The 22,445-nt window shown below is 45.7% G+C and overlaps 1 pseudogene; it reads left to right on the top strand.

The window, feature by feature from the left end:
- Positions 1-215: 215 nt before the first annotated feature.
- On the top strand, positions 216-13,485 carry LOC138786538 (dynactin subunit 2-A-like; annotated as a pseudogene).
- Positions 13,486-22,445: the final 8,960 nt, after the last annotated feature.

Below are 22,445 nucleotides of genomic sequence, written 5' to 3'. Positions count from 1 at the left end.
TAACCCCAATATGGAAACTACACCCCTTAAGGAATGTAACAAAGGGTATAGTGAGCATATGGACCACACTGGTGACAGGCACAATGTGCTGTGAAAATGGAAAATTTTATTTTTTTTACACTAAAACTTGGTCTAGCCTTAAATTTTTTAGGTTCACAAGGGATTAAAAGAAAAAAAAACATAAAACTTCTAGACAAATTACAAAAATACCCTACATGGGTGCAAATTGTGCCATTACGGTGCAGGGCACGCCTCCAAAAGGAAGGTGCGCCATTTATCTTTTGGAACCTGGATTTTGCCAGAAAGGAGGACGGAGATCATGTTGGGTTTACAAAGCCTCCGTGCTGCCAAAACAATTGAAACCCCTCCCAAGTGACCCCATTAGGGAAACTACACCCCACGAGGAATGTAACAAGGTGTAAAGTGGGCATATGGACCCCACTGGTGATGGGCACAAATGTGGAACAATGTGACGTGAAAATGAAAAATTTATTTTTTTACACTTAAATGTTGGTGTAACAAAGGAATTTTGATACTTACCTACCGGGAAACTCCTGTTCTTGGAGTCCGTAGGCGGCACACAATGGGTTAAGTCTAGGATCCCGAGTGCAAGGCAGAAGAGACATGCTCAGCAGTATCCAATCAAAAAAGGGTACTGGGTATAAGAGGCAGCAAGGACCACAGCAACACAGAGTTCGTATGCAATAGTATTATTTATTTAGGGAGGGTATGTTGTGCCGCCTACGGACTCCAAGAACAGGAATTTCCCGGTAGATAAGTATAAAAATTTCTTTGTTCTTGGCAGTCCTACGGCGGCACACAATGGGAACTGATAAGCAGTTTTTAACAATAGGGGGGGTAGGAACTACTTCGACTTTTTGAGACTTTAGCACTGTAGCGCCTAAGGCTGTCCCCCCAGAGACATTCAAACGGTAGTAGCTGACGAATGTAGAACATGTTGACCACGCAGCTGCCCTGCATATCTCCTGCAGGGGCACATTTAAAGCTTCCACCCAGGAAGCCGCGACAGCACGTGTTGAATGTGGTTTGATCTCTGATGGTGTTTGAAGATCTTGAGAAGAGTAGCTGTAAGCTATCGTTTTTTTAATCAATTTGGCTAGTTGTGGTTTTGATGCCTTGAGACCTTTAGATCTCCCTTCATACAGATGTAGCCACCGTCACCATGATCGGGTTGACGCGTCAGCACGTCACAGTTATCCTGACGCGTGAAAAGAAATTCAAGGCTTTAACATGTAGTTTCTACACTTCACCGCCAGGTGGAGCATGGATCAATGGTACACTACACTACACTCATATACGAGGTCGCCCACTGAAAGTAAGAAAGCAGTTTCACCACCGCCTGATTTTTAATGTGTTTTACAGAAATATATCACATTTTTTTTGTTCTAATTTTTGTATATTTCGTTCAAACATCCACTAATGGAACACAATATACAAAAATTGAAAAAAATAAATAAATAAATAAATATAAAAAGCATTATGGGGCTCCTCGGCTGTATGCTGTCTCCTGACCGATATTCCCATCACCTATTGTGGATACGGAATCTGTTGTTCCTGGTGCCCTGAGCAGCACCATTCTCCCCACAGATTAAGCTGTCAGGATCACTAGGAAGGAGCCTCATGTGTATGAGACAAGCAATTTGCCAGAACTAGATTTCTTTGATGCAGATTTTGAATGTCTAATGAGGAGGTCACTTTCTTAGGGTGTTTTATTTCTATCTCTATGTCCTAATGCCCTCTGAAGCAGAATGCCCATAAAGGTATCACACAAGAGAGCACCACAACTCATATGAAGCATTGCTGGCTAGTATACAGTGTAATACTGACTGTCGACCTAATTATTGGCCTTTGAGTGTTGCTGTTATGTCAGACACTTCAGAGTGGGCAGTAACAAGTTTTGTAACAGCAAAGAAATAATTATTATTGTAGATAATAGTAATTTATCACCTTGTTACTGTCCCCTCAGAAGCCTCTGACAGGGATAAGAGCAGCAGTGAAAAGCCGGCAATAAGAATGTCAGCATTATACTGTGACCTGTTCTCTCTCCCCCTCCCCCATGTAACACCTTCCCTAACACTTTAGAAGCCCCCTTCCCATGTGCAGACCTCCCCCTCCCCCCAGTACAGTATAAGGTCACTGCCCAGAATTCCCTGACTGACTGACAACCTTATTGTCGGCATTTGGATGCTGCTGTGGTGTCAAAGGCTTCTGAGTGGACAATAAGAAGTTGATACATTCCTATCATCTGCAATAGAAACTATACTTCTGTTGTAATAAGTTTTCCATAAACAAATATTTATTATTGTAGTTAAAAGTAATGTCTCATTTTGTCCCCTCAGAAGCCTCTGACAAGGATAGGAGCAGTATTCAAATGTCGGCAATATGGATGTAAATTAGCATTATGCTGTGACCTGTTCCCTCTCCCCCTCCCCCATGTAACACCTTCCCTAGCACTTTAGAAGCCCCCTCCCCATGTGCAGACCTCCCCCTCCCCCCAGTACAGTATAAAGTCACTGCCCAGAATTCCCTAAGGAGAAGGTAGTGACGGTAACAATCTACACACATGAACATATGAATACACCTCATACAAGTTTGTTCAGTGCCAGGCAGAATGTAATGGAAAGGCTCAGGGAATATTTTTAGCTAAAAAATTAAGGTGTTTTTTTTTTTTGTAAAAAGATGTACTTATACTCAGGGGATAATTGCAATTTGCAACCACTGAAATGCTCCCCTGAATATGTGTACATCTATTTACAAAAAAACACCTTAATTTTTTAGCCAAAAGTATTCCCTGAGCCCTTCCATTACATTCTGTCTGGCACTGAAAAAAAAAACTCTGCAAACATTTCCTACTCACTGCTCTCCCCTCCTATGCGGTCCTACTGCCTCCACTGCCGTTCCCCTCCTGTGCGAGCCATTCAGTCAGTAACTCTTAATTGCTTCATTCATACATTTACAAACATATTACACATCAATTTACTGTGTTGTTATTAATCATTATAGTGCTTGAAAAGCACTATATTGTAATCCGTATTCTTCTTCTTCCAGCCATTTTTCTGCGCGTAATACAGCCCGAACCGCTTTGCGCACAGACTCCGTTCAAACTGCGTTTCGAAGCCCTCGGCGGTGTGTGGTGTGCTATCTATTTTTCGTTTTGATCGGATTTGTCGTTTTTAAGAAATTTACGTTTAAAGACCCCAAATTTCCCATAGAAAATAATGGCCCATTGCAAATAATGGCCACACTCTAACTGCTGACAGCCAATCACAGCACGTATGCAAATAGCTGAAATATAGCAGCCAATAGGAACTGTAAGGTCTCGTCATGCATTGTATCACACCATCCACAGTCACATGTCCACTATTGGCCAATAGAAGATGTAATATATGGAAGGTCCTTAACCATTTTGTCTCCCTGACATGAGTAAGATTGTCATGGTAACCGAGCAATGGTCTTTACCATTATAAGTAGCAGAGGTCAGTCAGTAAAATAGCAGAGCTGAGGCAGCCATGTAGCAGGTAGGGGATCCAAGCTGCTCTTAAAGGGACGGTACCCAAGCCGCTCTTAAAGGAACGGTACCCAAGTCGCTCTTAAAGGGACCCAAGCCACCCTAAATGGGTCCCTTTAAGAGCGAACTAAGTACATGTAAGAGCAACCCGGGTCCCTTTAAGAGTGACCTGGGTCCCTTGAGGGGGTAAATGGGTCCGTTTAAGAGCGAAATATGTCCCTTTAAGAGCGACCTGGGTCCCTTTAAGAGCGAAATGGGTCCCTTTAAGAGTGATCTGGGTCCCTATAAGAGCGAAATATGTCCCTTTAAGAGTGACCTTGGTCCCTTTAAGAGCGAAATATGTCCCTTTGAGAGCAAAATGGGTCCTTTTAAGAGCGACCTGGGTCCCTTTAAGAGTGAAATGAGTCCCTTTAAGCGTGAAATTGGTCCCTTTAAGAGTGACCTGGGTCCCTTTAAGAGCGATCTGGGTCCCTTTAAGAACGAAATGGGTCCCTTTAAGCGTAAAATTGGTCCCTTTAAGAGCGAAATATGTCCCTTTAAGAGCGACCTGGGTCCCTTTAAGAGCGACCTAAGTCCCTTTAAGAGCGATCTGGGTCCCTTTAAGAGCGAAATGGGTCCCTTTAACCTCTTAAGGACCCATGACGTACCGGCACGTCATGGATCACTGTCACTTAAGGACCCATGACGTACCGGTACGTCATCCCTTTAAACGGGCGCGGCGGCCGGCCGGGTCCCGATCGGGGGAGATAGCCTGCTATAATACATAGCAGGCCATCTCTCCCTGTCGGCATGGAGGGTTGTTAACCCCCCCCCATCCCGACAGTATGGCGTGAAATTCTACAAACTCTGTGAGAGTACCTCAGGGTACACTTACAGATTTAGGGTACGTGCACACTGCGGAATGGCGAAGGATAACCCTTCGTGCATTCCGCAGCTGGCACCCGCCGGCGGACTGATGCAGGGGCGCGTCTCCGCCCGTGTCATAGACTCTATCCTATGCATGGGCGGATTCCATCATCTGTCATTCCATCAACACGTTGGACGCAGAGCGGAATCCGCCCGTGCATAGAATGGAGTCTACGACACGGACGGAGACGTGCACCTGCATCAGTCCGCCGGCGGGTGCCAGCTGCGGAATGTACAAAGGGTTATCCTTCGCGATTCCGCAGTGTGCACGTACCCTTAGAGTGTATGTAGGAAGGGACACCCGAATCCAGCCCCCAGATGCCCCCCCCCATCCTCGGAGTTAGTGGGGAGATCGTTGGGGAACTGATCTTCCCACTGCTGGATAAAGGTTACCACCTGTACGGGGATAACTTTTATACCAGCACCCCCTCTTCCGGTCCCTCGCTGCCCGAGCTACTGTAGCTTGCGGCACGATCCTAACATATCAGAAGTAGTAATAGAGCCCTAATATTTAGCAGCCATGGAGCGGACCCAGCGCTTCTGGATATGAAGGACCCCGTATCGCACCAGGACAACATTTTCCAGGTGACGTCCCCCACACTGGAGAACAGAAGACCCCAGAAGAAGTGCAGAGTGTGGGGTAACAGGGGGATCAGGAAGGACGCCATTTTCCAGTGTGACACCTGTCCTGATCCCCCCGGCCTCTGCATACTGGATCGCTCCAAGGTGCACCACACGTCACTGGGGTTCTAAATTATCTAAATTCTGTCCCTTATTCCTATTTCAGGGGTCACGTTGATCCAGCGATTATTCTGATCGCCATTATGGAGTCGGGAAGGAATTTTTCCCCTGTGATAAAGCTACTGTCGTCTGCCTTACGAGGGTTTTTTGCCTTCCTCTGGATCAACACAGGTTGAGTTTGATGGACACCTGTCATTTTCAACCTTATAAACTAATAATTGGCCTAATACCCCCAAATAAATTAGAATTGTCCCTTTTCCCCAGCTAAATAGGTACGGCCGCCATTCCCATTAGAGGATGCCATGATGCAATTACAAAGCCTCTGTGCGGCCAGGACAGTAGAAACCCCCCACAAGTGACCCCATTCTGGAAACTACACCCCATAAGGAATCTAACAAGGGGGGCAGCGGGGAAATGACCCCCTGGTGACGGCCACATTTGGGACGTGAAAATGAAAAAAATGGTATTTTTTATTGTTCTACACATGTGCCCATCACTAGTGGGGTCCATATGCTCACTGCACCCCTTGTTAGATTCCTTATGGGGTGTAGTTTCCAGAATTGGGTCACTTTTCGGGGGTTTCTACTGTTCTGGCAGCACAGGAGCTTTGTAATTGCGACATGGCCTCCATCCTCCATTCCAGCCTCTAAATGGCGCTCTGTCCTTTTGGTGACTTGCCCTGTGCCCATATGGCAAATTATGTCCACATGTGGGGTATTTTCGTACTCAGGGGAAACTACCCTACACGTTTTGTGTTCATTTTCTTTTTTAACCCCTTGTGGAAATGGAAAAAAATCAAGGCTAGACCAACATTTAGTGTAATTTTTTTAAAATTTTTACTCTAAATCATTGATCTTGTCTTGATTTTTTCATTTTCACAAGGGGTTAAAAGATAAAAAAAAAACACAATGTGTAGAGCAATTTCCCCTGAGTACGGAAATACCCCACATGTGGACATAAAGCGCCATGCGGGTGCAGGGTAAGCCTCCAAAGGGAAGGTGCGCCATTTGGTTTTTGAAGGCTGGATTTGGATGGAATGGATTTCGAGGGGCCATGTTGCATTCAAAAGGCCCCTGTGTTGCCAAGACAGTTAAACCCCCCACAAGTGACCCTATTATGGAAACTACACCCCTCAAGGAATGTAACAAGGGGTGTAGTCAGCATATGGACCCCACTGGTGACGGGCACAAATGTGGAACAATGTGGCGTGAAAATGAAATATTCAATTTTTTACACTATAATGTTGGTCTAGCCTTGAATTTATCATTTTCACAAGGGGTTAAAAGAGAAAAAAAAACACAAAATGTGTAGAGCAATTTCCCCCGAGTCCGTAAATACCCCACATCTGGACATAAAGCGCCATGTGGGCGCAGGGCAAGCCTCTGAAGGGAAGGAGCGCCATTTGGATTTTAGAGGTTGGATTTGGCTAGAATGGATGATGAACGCCATGTCGCATTTACAGAGCCCTTGTGCTGCCAAAACACTGTAAACCCCCCACAAGTGACCCCATTCTGGAAACTATACCCCTCAAGGAATCTAACAAGGGGTGCAGTGAGGATATGGACCCCTGGATGACGGGCACATTTGTGCCATGAAAGTGAAAAAATGAAAATTTTCACTTTCACGTCACATTTTTCCACATTTGTGCCCATCACCAGTGGGGTCCATATGCTCACTGCACCCCTTGTTAGATTCCTTGAGGGGTGTAGTTTCCAGAATGGGGTCACTTGTGGGGGGTTTCCAGTGTCTTGGCAGCACGAGAGCTCTGTAAATGCGACATGGCCCTTGAAATCCATTCCAGTGAAATCCAGCTTCCAAAAGCCAATTGGCGCTCCTTCCCTTTGGAGGCTCGTCCTGCGCCCGCTTGGCACTTTATGTCCACATGTGGGGTATTTCCGTACTCGGGAGAAACTGCGCTACATGTTTTGTGTTTTTTTTTTCCTTTTATCCCTTTGTGAAAATGAAAAATTGAAGGCTAGAACAACATTTTAGTGTAAAAAATACTTTAGTCTTTTTTCAAGCCATATTGTTTGGAAAATCTGTGAAGCACCTGTGGGGTCCAAATGCTCACCGCACCCCTTGTTACATTCCTTGAGGGGTGTAGTTTTCTAAATGGTGTCCCTTTAGGGGTGTTTTTTAGGTTTTGGCACCCCAGAGCCTCTGCCAACCTGAAGTGGTACAGTCAAAAATGACCAAAAATAACGGAGCCATTGAAATTCACTAGGCGCTCCCTTATATCTGAGGCTTGTGGTTGCGTCAAATAGCGCAATAGGGCCACATATGGGGTATTTCTATAAACTGCAGAAACGGGGCAATCAATATTGGGGTGCATTTCTCTGGTAATAGGTTTATAATTATGAAAAATATTGGATTACAATAAAATCTCTGCACAGAAAATTAAAATTTTCAAATTTCTTACACACTTAGCTTTTATTTCTGTGACTCCCCTAAAGGGTTAAAAAACTTTCTGGATGTGCTTTTGCAGAGTTTAGGGGGTGCAGTTTCTGAAATGGGGTGCTTCGTGAGGCTTTCTAACACACAGTCCCCTCAAATACACTTTAAACCTGAACAGTTCCCTAAAAATATCTGATTTTGAAATTTTACTGAAAATTTGGAAATTTGCTGCTAATGTTTTAAGCTTCCTATTGTCTAAAAAAAATGAAAGATAGTTTAATAAATGCCGCCAACAAAAAGTAGACATGTTGCTAATGCTATTTAATATATAATTTATGTGGTATAACCATTTTCTGTATAAGCAGAAAAGTTTTAAAGTTGGAAAAATGCATTTTTTCACAATTTTTCACGCTATTTTGGGTTTTTTCATAAAGATTCGTTATAAGTATCGACTCCAATTTACCAGAAATGTGAAGTACAATATGTCACGAGAAAACAATCTCAGAATCAGCCGGATAGGTAAAAGCATCCCGAAGTTATTAATGAATAAAGTGACACTGGTCAAATTCATAAAATTTGCTCCGGTCCTTAAGGCCATTTCAGGCCCGGTCCTTAAGGGGTTAAGAGCGAAATGGGTCCCTTTAAGCGTGAAATTGGTCCCTTTAAGAGTAAAATTGGTCCCTTTAAGAGTGAAATTGGTCCCTTTAAGAGCAACCTAGGTCCCTTTAAGAGCGATCTGGGTCCCTTTAAGAGTGATCTGGGTCCCTTTAAGAGCAATCTGGGTCATTTTTAAGAGCGAAATGGGTCCCTTTAAGAGCGAAATGGGTCCCTTTAAGAGCAACCTGGGTCCCTTTAAGAGCGACATATGTCCCTTTAAGAGCAAAATGGGTCCCTTTAAAAGCGAAATTGGTCCCTTTAAAAGCGACCTGGGTCTCTTTAAAGTGTCACTGTCGTGAAATTTTTTTTGCAGAAATCAATAGTCCAGGCGATTTTAAGAAACTTTGTAATTGGGTTTATTATCCGAAAAATGCATTTTTATCATGAAAAAGCAGGTCCCTTTAAGAGCGATCTGGGTATCTTTAAGAGTGATCTGGGTCCCTTTAAGAGCGAAATGGGTCCCTTTAAGAGCAACCTGGGTCCCTTTAAGAGCGAAATATGTCCCTTTAAGAGCAAAATGGGTCCCTTTAAGAGCGAAATTGGTCCCTTTAAAAGCGACCTGGGTCCCTTTAAGAGCGACCTGGGTCCCTTTAAGAGCGATCTGGGTCCCTTTAGGAGCCAAATGGGTCCCTTTTAGCGTGGAATTGGTCCCTTTAAGAGTGAAATTGGTCCCTTTAAGAGCGAAATATGTCCCTTTAAGAGCAAAATGGGTCTTTTTAAGAGCGACTTTGGTCCCTTATAGAGCGAAATGGGTCCCTTTAAGCGTGAAATTGGTCCCTTTAAGAGTGAAATTGGTCCCTTTAAGAGCGATCTGGGTCCCTTTAAGAGCAATCTGGGTCCCTTTAAGAGCGACCTGGGTCCCTTTAACCCTTTAAGGACATGGCCCATTTTCGTTTTTACGTTTTCGGTTTTTCCTCCTTGTGTTTAAAAGGTCATAGCACTTGCATTTTTCCACCTAGAAACCCACATGAGCCCTTATTTTTTGCGTCACTAATTGTACTTTGCAATTACAGGCTGAATTTTTGCATAAAGTACACTGCGAAACCAGAAAAAAATTCAAAGTGTGGTGAAATTGAAAAAAAAAACGCATTTCTTTTATTTGGGGGAAATGTGTTTTTACGCCATTCACCCTGGGGTAAAACTGACTTGTTATGCATGTTCCTCAAGTCGTTACGATTAAAACGATATATAACATGTATAACTTATATTGTATCTGATGGCCTGTAAAAAATTCAAACCGTTGTTAACCAATATACGTTCCTTAAAATCGCTCCATTCCCAGGCTTATAGCGCTTTTATCCTTTGGTCTATGGGGCTGTGCGAGGTGTCATTTTTTGCGCCATGATGTGATCTTTCTATCGGTACCTTGATTGCCCATATACGTCTTTTTGATCGCTTTTTATTAAATTTTTTCTGGATTTGATGCGACCAAAAATGCGCAATTTTGCACTTTGGGATTTTTTTGCGCTGACGCCGTTTACCGTACGAGATCAGGAATGTGATTAATTAATAGTTCGGGCGATTACGCACGCGCCGATAGCAAACATGTTTATTTATTTATTTATTTGTTTACTTTTATTTAAAACCTGGGAAAAGGGGGGTGATTCAGACTTTTATTAGGGGAGGGGGCTTTTTACTATAAACAACACTTTTTTTTTTTTTTTTACACATATACTAGAAGCCCCCCTGGGGGACTTCTAGTATATACACTGTGATCTCTCATTGAGATCTCTGCAGCATAGATATGCTGCAGAGATCCATGAGATCGGCACTCGTTTGCTTTCGGCGGCTGCAGCCGGAAACAAACGAGTGCCGAGCCGAGGACGGCGCCATCTTGGACGCGTCCCCGGCCGGCATCATTAACGGAGATCGCTCCTCCGGGACAAGGTCCCGGAGGAGCGATCTCCCCCACTAGACACCAGGGTAACGTTGCCTCCGGTAATCGGAGGCAGCTGTCAACTTTGACAGCTGCCTCCGATTAGCTAATTAGCGGGCACGGCGATCAGACCGTGCCCGCTAATAGCGGCGGTCCCGGGCTACACGCGGCACCCGGGATCGCGGCACTTCAAAGCGGGGCCGCCGCGCGGCCCCGCTTTGAAGTGCAAGTGAGGACATAGGACGTACCGGTACGTCCTATGTCCTTAAGAGGTTAAGTGCGATCTGGGTCCCTTTAAGGTCGACCTGGGTCCCTTTAAGAGTGAAATGGGTCCTTTTAAGAGCGACCTGGGTCCCTTTAAGAGCGACCTGGGTCCCTTTAAGAGCGAAATATGTCCCTTTAAGAGCAAAATGGGTCCCTTTAAGAGCGACCTGGGTCCCTGTAAGAGCAAAAATTGGTCCCTTTAAGCGTGAAATTGGTCCCTTTAAGCGTGAAATTGGTCCCTTTAAGAGTCAAATTGTTCCCTTTAAGAGCGACCTGGGTCTCTTTTAGCGTGAAATTGGTGCCTTTAAGAGCAAAATGGGTCCTTTTAAGAGCGACCTGGGTCCCTTTAAGAGCAACCTGGGTCCCTTTAAGAGCGAAATAGGTCCCTTTAAGAGTGAAATTGGTCTCTTTAATAGCGACCTGGGTCCCTTTAAGAGCAAAATGGGTCCCTTTAGAAGCAACCTGGGTCCCTTTAAGAGCGACCTGGGTCCCTTTAAGAGCGATCTGGGTCCCTGTAGGAGTGAAATGGGTCCCTGTAAGAGTGAAATGGGTCCCTTTAAGAGCGAAATGGGTCCCTTTATGTGCGACCTGGGTCCCTTTAAAAGCGACCTGGGTCCCTTTAAAGGGAACCATTCACCCCGTGGCCCCCGTTAGAAACAGACAAACAGTTACATAAAGGTCAATATACTTACCATATCGCTCCCGGTCCCGTCCCGGATCTCGTTGTTGACACGGAGAAATCACCGATTCTTCTTCTCCCGCCCATTATGGTAATGAGCTGAGATGAGTCCAACGTCCATAGGAAACGACGGACGAGTCCAACTTATTCATGAGGTCCTCTTCTCATCGCCGCCCATCCACGCCTCCTGGAACTTTATTGACGTCTTCAGTCTTCAGTCTCCTCACGAATTCCCGCGCAGGCGCCGTTGCGAAGGTCTCGTCATCTCTTCTGCGCCTGCGCGGTAAACAGGATACGTGCTTGTGACGTTCCTGTGTACCGCGCATGCGCGAAGTCCAACACGTCACTTCAGCTCTGACAATCGGCGCACGCGCAGTAAACATTGAAGCTGTGGAGCGGCTTCAATTGTGAACTGCGCATGCGCCGAAAACGACCGTCACGGCGCCTGCGCGGGATCCGGCGAGAAGAAAGAAGACCAGGAGGAAGAAGACCCAGCGTCAATCAAGTGTCGGAGGCGGGGAGAAGGCTGGACTTCGGGCCGGCGGCGCTCATTACCATAATGGGCGCGAGAAGAAGAATCGGCGATTTCTCTGTGTCAACAACGAGATCCGGGACGGGACCGGGAGCGATATGGTAAGTATATTGACCTTTATGTAACTGTTTGTCTGTTTCTAACGGGGGCCACGGGGTGAATGGTTCCCTTTAAGAGCGACCTGGGTCCCTTTAAGAGCGAAATAGGTCCCTTTAAGAGCGAAACGGGTCCCTTTAAAAGCGACCTGGGTCCCTTTAAGAGCGAAATGGGTCCCTTTAAGAGCGAGCTGGGGCCCTTTAAGAGCGACCTGGGGCTCTTTAAGAGCGAAAGATCCCTGGGTCCCTTTAAGAGCGACCTGGGACCCTTTAAGAGCGAAGGGACCCACGTCGCTCTTAAAGGGACGGGAGCCAAGTTGCTCTTAAAGGGATGGGACCCTAGTCGCTCTTAAAGGGACGGCACCCAGGATTAAAGTTAAAAGGAAGTCGATGGTAAAGGGGCGCTCTTTTCAAGCACTATGTATTTCCCTGGAAATGCAAATCTAGTTAATTATGTTAATTGTTAATGATGATTGACAGTCAGGCTACAAACACAGTAATAAAGAAGTTGTCCTCGCAGGGAATCAAACTCAGGACCCTCAGTATGGGAGGCAGCACAGTTACCTCTGCTCCATCTGCCCCATTTTGTTACATTGGGCTTCTTTCTGTAATAGTAAAGCTTCCCTGCCATAGATGTCTATGCAAAACCACACACTCAATGCTTCTGATAGTGATGACAAGGATTACTACTCTGACTGGATAGGCAAGCCAAAGAGGACAGGGTAGGAGTCTGGGGACTAGGAAATTATGGGAGAAGGAGTAGATTTGAAAGAAACCCCACAGCAGAAATATCACAACCACTCCTAAATACAGAGCACTACTAAGGAATAGAGGACTCCAATTGCATTGGCTAAGCAGCTTTGAAACAGAAATTGGTGTCCGATCACTTGGAGAAGCTGTTAGATCCTGATGCTGCCATCAATCTGACTCATCCTGATGGTGCACTGGCAAAGCGTTTACTAGCCCAGCTGGGTGCTGCTAAAATCAGGAAGCGTCCAGAGGGGAAAGCCCAGCAAAAGGTTTAGCCCAAGATGCTGACAGCTTAGTGACCTATGAATTACACTGCCCTCCTGCAAAGAACAAGTTTTCCGAGGCTGCAAAGATAGCTGGAGTGGAGAAGAGACTGGGAGAGCTAGAAGTTGCTCTGGGCTTTGATCGGGATACACGGAACCCACTAGCTGTTGCATTACAAGCATCATATCTGATGGACACTGTGAAATTCTGCAGGCTGAGGGTCCATTTACACAGAAAGATTATCTGCCAAAGATTTGAAGCCAAAGCCAGGAATGGATTTGAAAAGAGGAGAAATCTCAGGCTTTCCTTTATGACCTGATCTCTGTTAATAGTCTGTTTCTGGCTTTGGCTTCAAATCTTTGGCAGATAATCTGTCAGATAATCTTTCTGGACCCTAAGGTAAATATGTTAGATATTGGATCACTTGATCAGGTGGAAGCCAGGCTACACAGTGTCCAGGGAAAGATGGATGAAATCACACAGCAGCCCTGGAGGATGGACACAGAGAGCAAGGTGCAGCAACTCTATGACACTGTTCAGAAGTGGGATTCCATGTCTGGGACTCTTCCCCAGGTTATTCCGAGACTGGTGATGGTAAAGCAGCTTCATGAGCAAGCCTGGCAGGTTGGGCAGCCGCTCATCCATCTGGACACTACTCAGCAAGTGATTTCTAACTCCCTGAAGGACAACACTGCTGCTCTGGACTTGGTCCACAATGCCAAGAAAGAGAAGCAAGCCACAGTGGAGGAGAACTTTGTTACCATCCCCTCAACAATAAAAAAAAAACTGGGCAAATAAGTCAGCTGATCCTTACAAGCCCCAGTGCCGCAAGGTGCAAAAAATGAAGTCTGGCAAACGCTACACTAAGAAATTCCTCTAAGTTCCCTATGCATAATAAGGAAAGTTTAACTACTATGTAAATATATAGACTTGTTATCCTGCAGCTTTACCTACTCCTTTGCTCTTTCCCCTGCTTATGCTTGGTGTGCTTGTCCTTCACCTGGCCCTGTAAAAGACCTCCCACTGTAGCTGTGCTTTACCATAGGCAAAGCCCTCAGGAAATATAGCCTTTACGCCCTATTCCACGGAACGATTATCGTCCGTATTCGGCCGATATCGGCCGCTACAGACGATAATCGTCCCGTGGAATAGAGTGCAACGATCAGCCGACATCGTTCAAGATTGTCACCCTGGATCCAGAAAGTAGGGTTTCTCTAGGTAAACCTGATGGACTCTTGTCTTGAATCAAACTTATTAACTATGTTTCTTCAGTATCTTACTAGGTTACACAGTTTACAGTGTAACTTATACTGACTGATCCTTATTGTCTTATTTTCTGTGCCAGTCACTGCACTGGTTACCCATTAAATATAGAACACAGTTCAAACTCCTCACCCTCACCCATAAAGCTCTCCACAACTCTGCCCCTCCATACATCTCCTCCCTCATCTCCACCTACCATCCTTCCCGTGCTCTGCGCTCTGCAAATGACCTCACACTAACCTCTTCTTTAATCCGAACTTCTCATTCCCGCCTCCAAGACTTCTCTCGTGCTGCACCAGTTCTCTGGAACTCTTTACCCAAAGACCTCAGACTTATTTCCAACATCCCCAGTTTTAAGCGTGCCCTAAAGACCCATCTCTTCAGGCGTGCTTATAACATTTCGTAATCTCGTCTCCCTTTGCTATCTCTTCTCCATCCTCTCTATAACTTCTTCGGTGCTAGGTACACTGTCCTTGTCATCTGAGCTTAGAAAATGGCTTGTGACTGGCTTGCCCAGTCACCTATAGGCACTTAGAGAATCCATGTACAATGACTGGAACATTGACAAATAAAGCACTTGTTGCCTCTCGTGTTACTCCCAGTCATCCCAGCCTGTAAGCTCTTGAGAGCAGGTCTCTAATTTGTTGTTGTAATTTATTCATTGTATAATTTAATATATAACCTGTAACGTATTTATATATTTAAATAAGCGCTGCGGAATCTGTTGGCGCTATACAAATAAATATTATTATTATTATTATTATTATTATTTGGATGCTGCTGTGGTGTCAAAGGCTTCTGAGTGGGCAGTAACACGTTGATACATTCCTATCATCTGCAATAGTGTCTATGCTTCTGTTGTAATAAGTTTTGCCAAAGCAAATAAATAGTTATTATTGTAGATAATAGTAATGTATCACCTTGTTACTGTCCCCTCACAAGCCTCTGACAGGGAAAGGAGCAGCAGTGAAAAGCCGGCAATAAGAATGTCAGCATTATACTGTGACCTGTTCTCTCTCCCCCTCCCCCATGTAACACCTTCCCTAGCACTTTAGAAGCCCCCTCCCCATGTGCAGACCTCCCCCTCCCCCCAGTACAGTATAAAGTCACTGCCCAGAATTCCCTAAGGAGAAGGCAGTGACGGTAACAATCTACACATATGAACATAGGAGTACACGTCCTACAAGTTTGTTCAGTGCCAGGCAGAAAGTAATGGAAAGGCTCAGGGAATACTTTTGGAGGCAAATTAAGGTGTTTTTCTTTTTTTTTTTTTTTTTTTGGGGGGGTGGGGGGTGGAGATGTACCCATACTCAGGGGATAATTGCAATTTGCAACCACTGAAATGCTCCCCTGATAATGGGTAGATCTATTTACAAAAAACACCTTAATTTTTTAGCCAAAAGTATTTCCTGAGCCCTTTCATTACATTCTGTCTTGCACTGAACAAAAAAAACTCTGCAAACATTTCATACTCACTGCTATCCCCTCCTATGCGATCCTACTGCCTCCTCTGCCGTTCCCTCTCCGATCCATCCAGTTCAGTAACTCTTAACCCCTTAACGACATCGGGCGTAAACTTACGCCCTCACGCCCTGGTACTTAGCGCATCAGGGCGTAAATTTACGCCCGATGTTTCCCCGATCGCTGCGTGTTTGCACTCAGCGATCGGGGAAGATGGCTTGCTATAAATCATAGCAGGCCATCTTAGCTTCTCGGCACGGGGGGTGGTTAACACCCCCCGTGCTTACGATCGCCGCTATTGGCTGATCAATTCCGACCGAGGACGGCACCGACCGCCATTACTGTAAAAAGTAATGGCGGTCACGGTGCCACCGGCCCGATCGCCGTGAACGGCCGTCCGGTACCGGCTGGCCGTTCACGGCGATCGGGCCGGTGGCTCAGCTATCAGAGTCCCCCAAAATAGTAAATACCTGCTTTGGACCCCTCAGCTAGGTAGCTGAGGGGTCCAGAGCAGGTATTTGTACATTACTCACCTGTCCCGGGGTCCTGATCAGCGTCTTCCGGGTTCACAGCGTCCTCCGTCTTCTCATTCGGTCTTCGGCTCTTTCCGGCGGTCCCCATCGTCTTTTTTCGGCTATTTTCGGCTCCAGCCTCGTCTTTTTCCGGATTTTGCGCTCTGCTGCCCCCTAGCGGCTGATATGTGTAATACACTTATCATCAGCTACAGGGATGTTCAGAATGTAGAAAAAGTTTTTTTTTTTCCCAATTTTTTTTTCTTCTATTTTCCGCACCCTATCGCCGCTGAGTGTTGATCAGCATCGCACGAAAGTGCGCTGCTAATCAGCAACTCCTCCTTTTTGGCGTAGGGTGTTTTTTTTCTATATCCTACTGCCACGGTCTGCTGATAAGTGCCGCACATAAGTGCGGCATTTATCAGCAACGCCTTTGTTGGTGTAGGTTTTTTTTATACTTACTGTAAAAAAAAAACACGTAAAAAACACTACATTACACCACACTACATTGAGTAAAGTTTGACACTACACCACTACATACCCCATATACTAGTCCCCATATAAAGATGGCCCCCAGGGTGTTTTCGGCGTCGGACGCATACGTTATTATTGCCTCCGACACCGAAACAGCCAGTGAGGATGAATGGGGGGATCCTTCTTTCCTCCATTCATCCTCATCATCCTCATCATCCAGTGACATGTCTGGGGGTAGTGTAGCGTACGCTGCCCCCCAGACACGTCTTTTCCGCCAGTACCGTCCCAATAAGAGATGACGATACGGCGTGAAATTCTACAAACTCTGTGAGCGTACCTCAGGGTACACTTACAGATTTAGGGTACGTGCACACTGCGGAATGGAGAAGGATAACCCTTTGTGCATTCCGCAGCTGGCACCCGCCGGCGGACTAATGCGGGCGCGTGTCTCCACCTGTGTCATAGACTCCATCCTATGCACAGGCGGATTCCATCCAAAGAATGAATACGTTGGACGGAGAGCGGAATCCGCCCGTGCATAGAATGGAGTCTATGACACGGATGGAGATGTGCGCCTGCATCACTCCGCCGGTGGGTGCCAGCTGTGGAATGCACGAAGGGTTATCTGTCGCGATTCCGCAGTGTGCACGTACCCTTAGAGTGTATGAAGGAAGGGACACCCGAATCCAGCCCCCAGATGCACCCCCACCATCCTCGGAACAAGTGGGAAGATCGTCCGGGAACTGATCTTCCCACTGCTGGATAAAGGTTACCACCTGTACGGGGATAACTTTTATACCAGCACCCCCTCTTCTGGTCCCTCGCTGCCCTGTAGCTTGCGGCACGATCCGAACATATCAGAAGTAGTAATAGAGCCCTAATATTTAGCAGTCATGGAGCGGACTCAGCGCTTCTAGATATGAGGGACCCCGTATCGCACCAGGACAACATTTTCCAGGTGACGCCCCCCACACTGGAAAACAGGAGACCCCAGAAGAAGTGCAGAGTGTGGCGTAACAGGGGGATCAGGAAGGACACCATTTTCCAGTATGACGCCTGTCCTCATCACCCCGGCCTCTGCATACTGGATCGCTTCAAGGCGTACCACACGTCAATAGGGTTCTACATTATCTAAATTCTGTAACTTATTCCTATTTCAGGGGTCACGTTGATCCGGGGATTATTCTGATCGCCATTATGGAGTCGGGAAGGAATTTTTCCCCAGTGATGAGGCTACTGTCGTCTGCCTTACGAGGGTTTTTTGCCTTCCTCTGGATCAACACAGATTGAATTTGATGGACACCTGTCATTTTCAACCTTATAAACTAATAATTGGCCTAATACCCCCAAATAAAATAGAATTGTCCCTTTTCCCCAGCTAAGTAGGTATGGCCACCATTCCCATTAGAGGATGCCATGATGCAATTACAAAGCCTCTGTGCGGCCAGGACAGTAGAAACCCCCCACAAGTGACCCCATTCTGGAAACTACACCCAATAAGAAATCTAACAAGCGGGGCAGCGGGGATATGGCCCCCTGGTGACGGCCACATTTGGGACGTGAAAATGAAAAAAAAATTATTTTTTATTTTCTCGGCACATGTTCTACGTAAGTGCCCGTCACCAGTGGGGTCCATATCCTCACTGCACCCCTTGTTAGATTCCTTATGGGGGGAAGTTTCCAGAATGGGGTCACTTGTAGGGGGTTTCTACTGTCCTGGCAGCACAGGAGCTTTGTAAATGCGACATGGCCTCCATCCTCCATTCCAGCCTCTAAATGGCGCTCTGTCCCTTTGGTGGCTTGCCCTGTGCCCATATGGCACATTATGCCCACATGTTGGGTATTTTCGTACTCAGGGGAAACTACCCTACACGTTTTGTGTTCATTTTCTTTTTTAACCCCTTGTGGAAATGGAAAAAATCAAGGCTAGACCAACATTTAGTGTAATTTTTGTAAAATTTTTACTCTAAATCATTAATCTTGTCATGATTTTTTCATTTTCACAAGGGGCGAAAAGATAAAAAAACAGACTAAATGTGTAGCGCAATTTCCCCTGAGTACGGAAATACCCCACATGTGTACATAAAGCGCCATGCGGGTGCAGGGTAAGCCTCCGAAGGGAAGGAGCGCCATTTGGTTTTTGAAGGCTGGATTTGGATGGAATGGATTTCGAGGAGCGATGTTGCATTCAAAAGGCCCCTGTGTTGCCAAGACAGTTGAAACCCCCCACAAGTGACCCCATTATGGAAACTACACCCCTCAGGGAATGTAACAAGGGGTGTAGTGAGCATATGGACCCCACTGGTGACGGGCACAAATGTGGAACAATGTGGCGTGAAAATGAAATATTACATTTTTTACACTATAATGTTGGTTTAGCCTTGAATTTATCATTTTCACAAGGGGTTAAAAGAAGAAAAAAAAACAAAATGTGTAGAGCAATTTCCCTCGAGTCCGTAAATACCCCACATGTGGACATAAAGCGCCATGTGGGCGCAGGGCAAGCCTCCCAAGGGAAGGAGCGCCATTTGGATTTTGGAGGTTGGATTTGGCTAGAATGGATGATGAACGCCATGTCGCATTTACAGAGCCCTCGTGCTGCCAAAACACTGTAAACCCCCCATAAGTGACCCCATTCTGGAAACTGCACCCCTCAGGGAATCTAACAAGGGGTGCAGTGAGGATATGGACCCCTTGATGACGGGCACATTTGTGCCATGAATGTGAAAAAATAAAATTTTTCCCTTTCACGTCACATTGTTCCACATTTGAGCCCGTCACCAGTGGGGTCCATATGCTCACTGCACCCCTTGCTAGATTCCTTGAGGGGTGTAGTTTCCAGAATGGGGTCACTTGTGGGGGGTTTCCAGTGTCTTGGCAGCACGAGGGCTCTGTAAATGCGACATGGCCCTTGAAATCCTTTCCAGTGAAATTCAGCTTCCAAAAGCCAATTGGCGCTCCTTCCCTTTGGAGGCTCGTCCTGCGCCCCCTTGGCACTTTATCGCCACATGTCGGGTATTTCCGTACTCGGGAGAAACTGCGCTACACATTTTGTGTCCTTTTTTTTCCTCTTATCCCTTTAAGAAAATGAAAAATTGAAGGCTAGAACAACGTTTTAGTGTAAAAATTTTTTTTTTCTTTTTTCACGCCATATTGTTCGGAAAATCTGTGAAGCACCTGTGGGGTCCAAATGCTCACCGCATTACATTCCTTGAGGGGTGTAGTTTTCTAAATGTTGTCCCTTTAGGGGTGTTTTTTAGGTTTTGGCACCCCAGAGCCTCTGCCAACCTGAAGTGGTACAGTCAAAAATGACCAAATATATCGGAGGCATTGAAATTCACTAGGCGCTCCTTTATATCTGAGGCTTGTGGTTGCGTCAAATAGCGCAATAGGGCCACATATGGGGTATTTATATAAACTGCAGAAACGGGGCAATAAATATTGGGGTGCATTTCTCTGGTAATAGGTTTATAATTATGAAAAATATTGGATTACAATAAAATCTCTGCACAGAAAATAAAAATTTTCAAATTTCTTACACACTTGGCTTTTATTTCTGTGACTCCCCTAAAGGGTTAAAACACTTTCTGGATATGCTTTTGCAGAGTGTGGGGGGTGCAGTTTCTGAAATGGGGTGCTTTGTGGGGCTTTCTAACATACAGGCCCCTCAAATACACTTTAGACCTGTATATATATGTATTAACATAATTAATAAGTTTGATACAAGACAAGAGTCCATCATGTTTACCTCGAGAAACCCTACTTTCTGGATCCAGGGTGACAAATCTTCCACAGTTCTAATACTCAGGATAATAAGATTTCTAGCAGCATAAAACACTGTATATCAGTAGTGCACAGTTTACAGTATAATGCTTTTTATGTATACTTTTTCATTGTTATAATGTACATATGTTTATTAGAGGACAGTTAGTGTAAAATATGTTCTCTCCAGCCAGCAATGCTTCATATGAGTTGTGGTGCTTTCTTATGTGATACCTTTATGGGTATTCTGCTTCAGAGGGCATCAGGACATAGAGATAGAAATACAATAGCCAGCATACAAAAGAAAGTGACCTCCTCATTAGACATTCCCAATCTGCATCACAAGTGCCAGCATACAAACACAATGGGGGAGATTTATCAAACTAGTGTAAAGTAGAATTGTCTTAGTTGCCCCTAGCAACCAATCAGATTCCACTTTTCATTCCTCACAGATTCTTAAAAAGATGAAAAGATGACAATTCTACTTTACACCAGTTTGATAAATCTCCCCCAATACCTTGAGAAAAGGGCCTATTACACTGGTCATTAAGAGGAGCAAACGAGCGCTCTCAGTGCTCGTTTGCTCCTCGTTCCCCGCTCGCTGCCGCCACTATTCAACGCGGCTGCAGCGAGGGGGTGAGTGCGGGAGGGGGCGGCGGGGAGCTGCGGGGGGGGGGGGGGGTTGGCTGCCCGGGTGATCGCTGATCGTTCGGGCAGCCCATAGGATATAGCAGCGTCTGCTGCCAACGCTCCTATTCAACAGAGCGACAGCAGCACATCGCTGCTTTATCAGTCGCTTGTTTTTCAACATGTTGAAAAACAAGCGACTGCAACGATCAGCCGACATGAATGATGTCGGCTGATCGTTGCACTCTATTCCACGGGACGATTATCGTCCGTAGCGGCTGATATCGGCCGAATACGGACGATAATCGTTCCGTGGAATAGGGCGTAAAGGCTATATTTCCTGAGGGTTTTGCCTATGGTAAAGCACAGCTACAGTGGGAGGTCTTTTACAGGGCCAGGTGAAGGACAAGCACACCAAGCATAAGCAGGGGAAAGAGCAAAGGAGTAGGTAAAGCTGCAGGATAACAAGTCTATATATTTACATAGTAGTTAAACTTTCCTTATTATGCATAGGGAACTTAGAGGAATTTCTTAGTGCAGCGTTTGCCAGACTTCATTTTTTGCACCTTGCGCACTGGGGCTTGTAAGGATCAGCTGACTTATTTGCCCAGTTTTTTTTTTTATTGTTGAGGGGATGGTAACAAAGTTCTCCTCCACTGTGGCTTGGTTCTCTTTCTTGGCATTGTGGATCAAGTCCAGAGCAGCAGTGTTGTCCTTCAGGGAGTTAGAAATCATTTGCTGAGTAGTGTCCAGATGGATGAGCGGCTGCCCAACCTGCCAGGCTTGCTCATGAAGCTGCTTTACCATCACCAGTCTCGGAATAACCTGGGGAAGAGTCCCAGACATGGAATCCCACTTCTGAACAGTGTCATAGAGTTGCTGCACCTTGCTCTCTGTGTCCATCCTCCAGGGCTGCTGTGTGATTTCATCCATCTTTCCCTGGACACTGTGTAGCCTGGCTTCCACCTGATCAAGTGATCCAATATCTAACATATTTACCTTAGGGTCCAGAAAGATTATCTGACAGATTATCTGCCAAAGATTTGAAGCCAAAGCCAGAAACAGACTATTAACAGAGATCAGGTCATAAAGGAAAGCCTGAGATTTCTCCTCTTTTCAAATCCATTCCTGGCTTTGGCTTCAAATCTTTGGCAGATAATCTTTCTGTGTAAATGGACCCTCAGCCTGCAGAATTTCACAGTGTCCATCAGATATGATGCTTGTAATGCAACAGCTAGTGGGTTCCGTGTATCCCGATCAAAGCCCAGAGCAACTTCTAGCTCTCCCAGTCTCTTCTCCACTCCAGCTATCTTTGCAGCCTCGGAAAACTTGTTCTTTGCAGGAGGGCAGTGTAATTCATAGGTCACTAAGCTGTCAGCATCTTGGGCTAAACCTTTTGCTGGGCTTTCCCCTCTGGACGCTTCCTGATTTTAGCAGCACCCAGCTGGGCTAGTAAACGCTTTGCCAGTGCACCATCAGGATGAGTCAGATTGATGGCAGCATCAGGATCTAACAGCTTCTCCAAGTGATCGGACACCAATTTCTGTTTCAAAGCTGCTTAGCCAATGCAATTGGAGTCCTCTATTCCTTAGTAGTGCTCTGTATTTAGGAGTGGTTGTGATATTTCTGCTGTGGGGTTTCTTTCAAATCTACTCCTTC

The sequence above is a fragment of the Dendropsophus ebraccatus genome, chromosome 3 (assembly GCF_027789765.1).
Source record: "Dendropsophus ebraccatus isolate aDenEbr1 chromosome 3, aDenEbr1.pat, whole genome shotgun sequence".
Lineage (NCBI taxonomy): Eukaryota > Metazoa > Chordata > Amphibia > Anura > Hylidae > Dendropsophus > Dendropsophus ebraccatus.
Note: the sequence above shows the minus strand (reverse complement) of the source record. Positions and strands in the feature narration are given on the sequence as shown.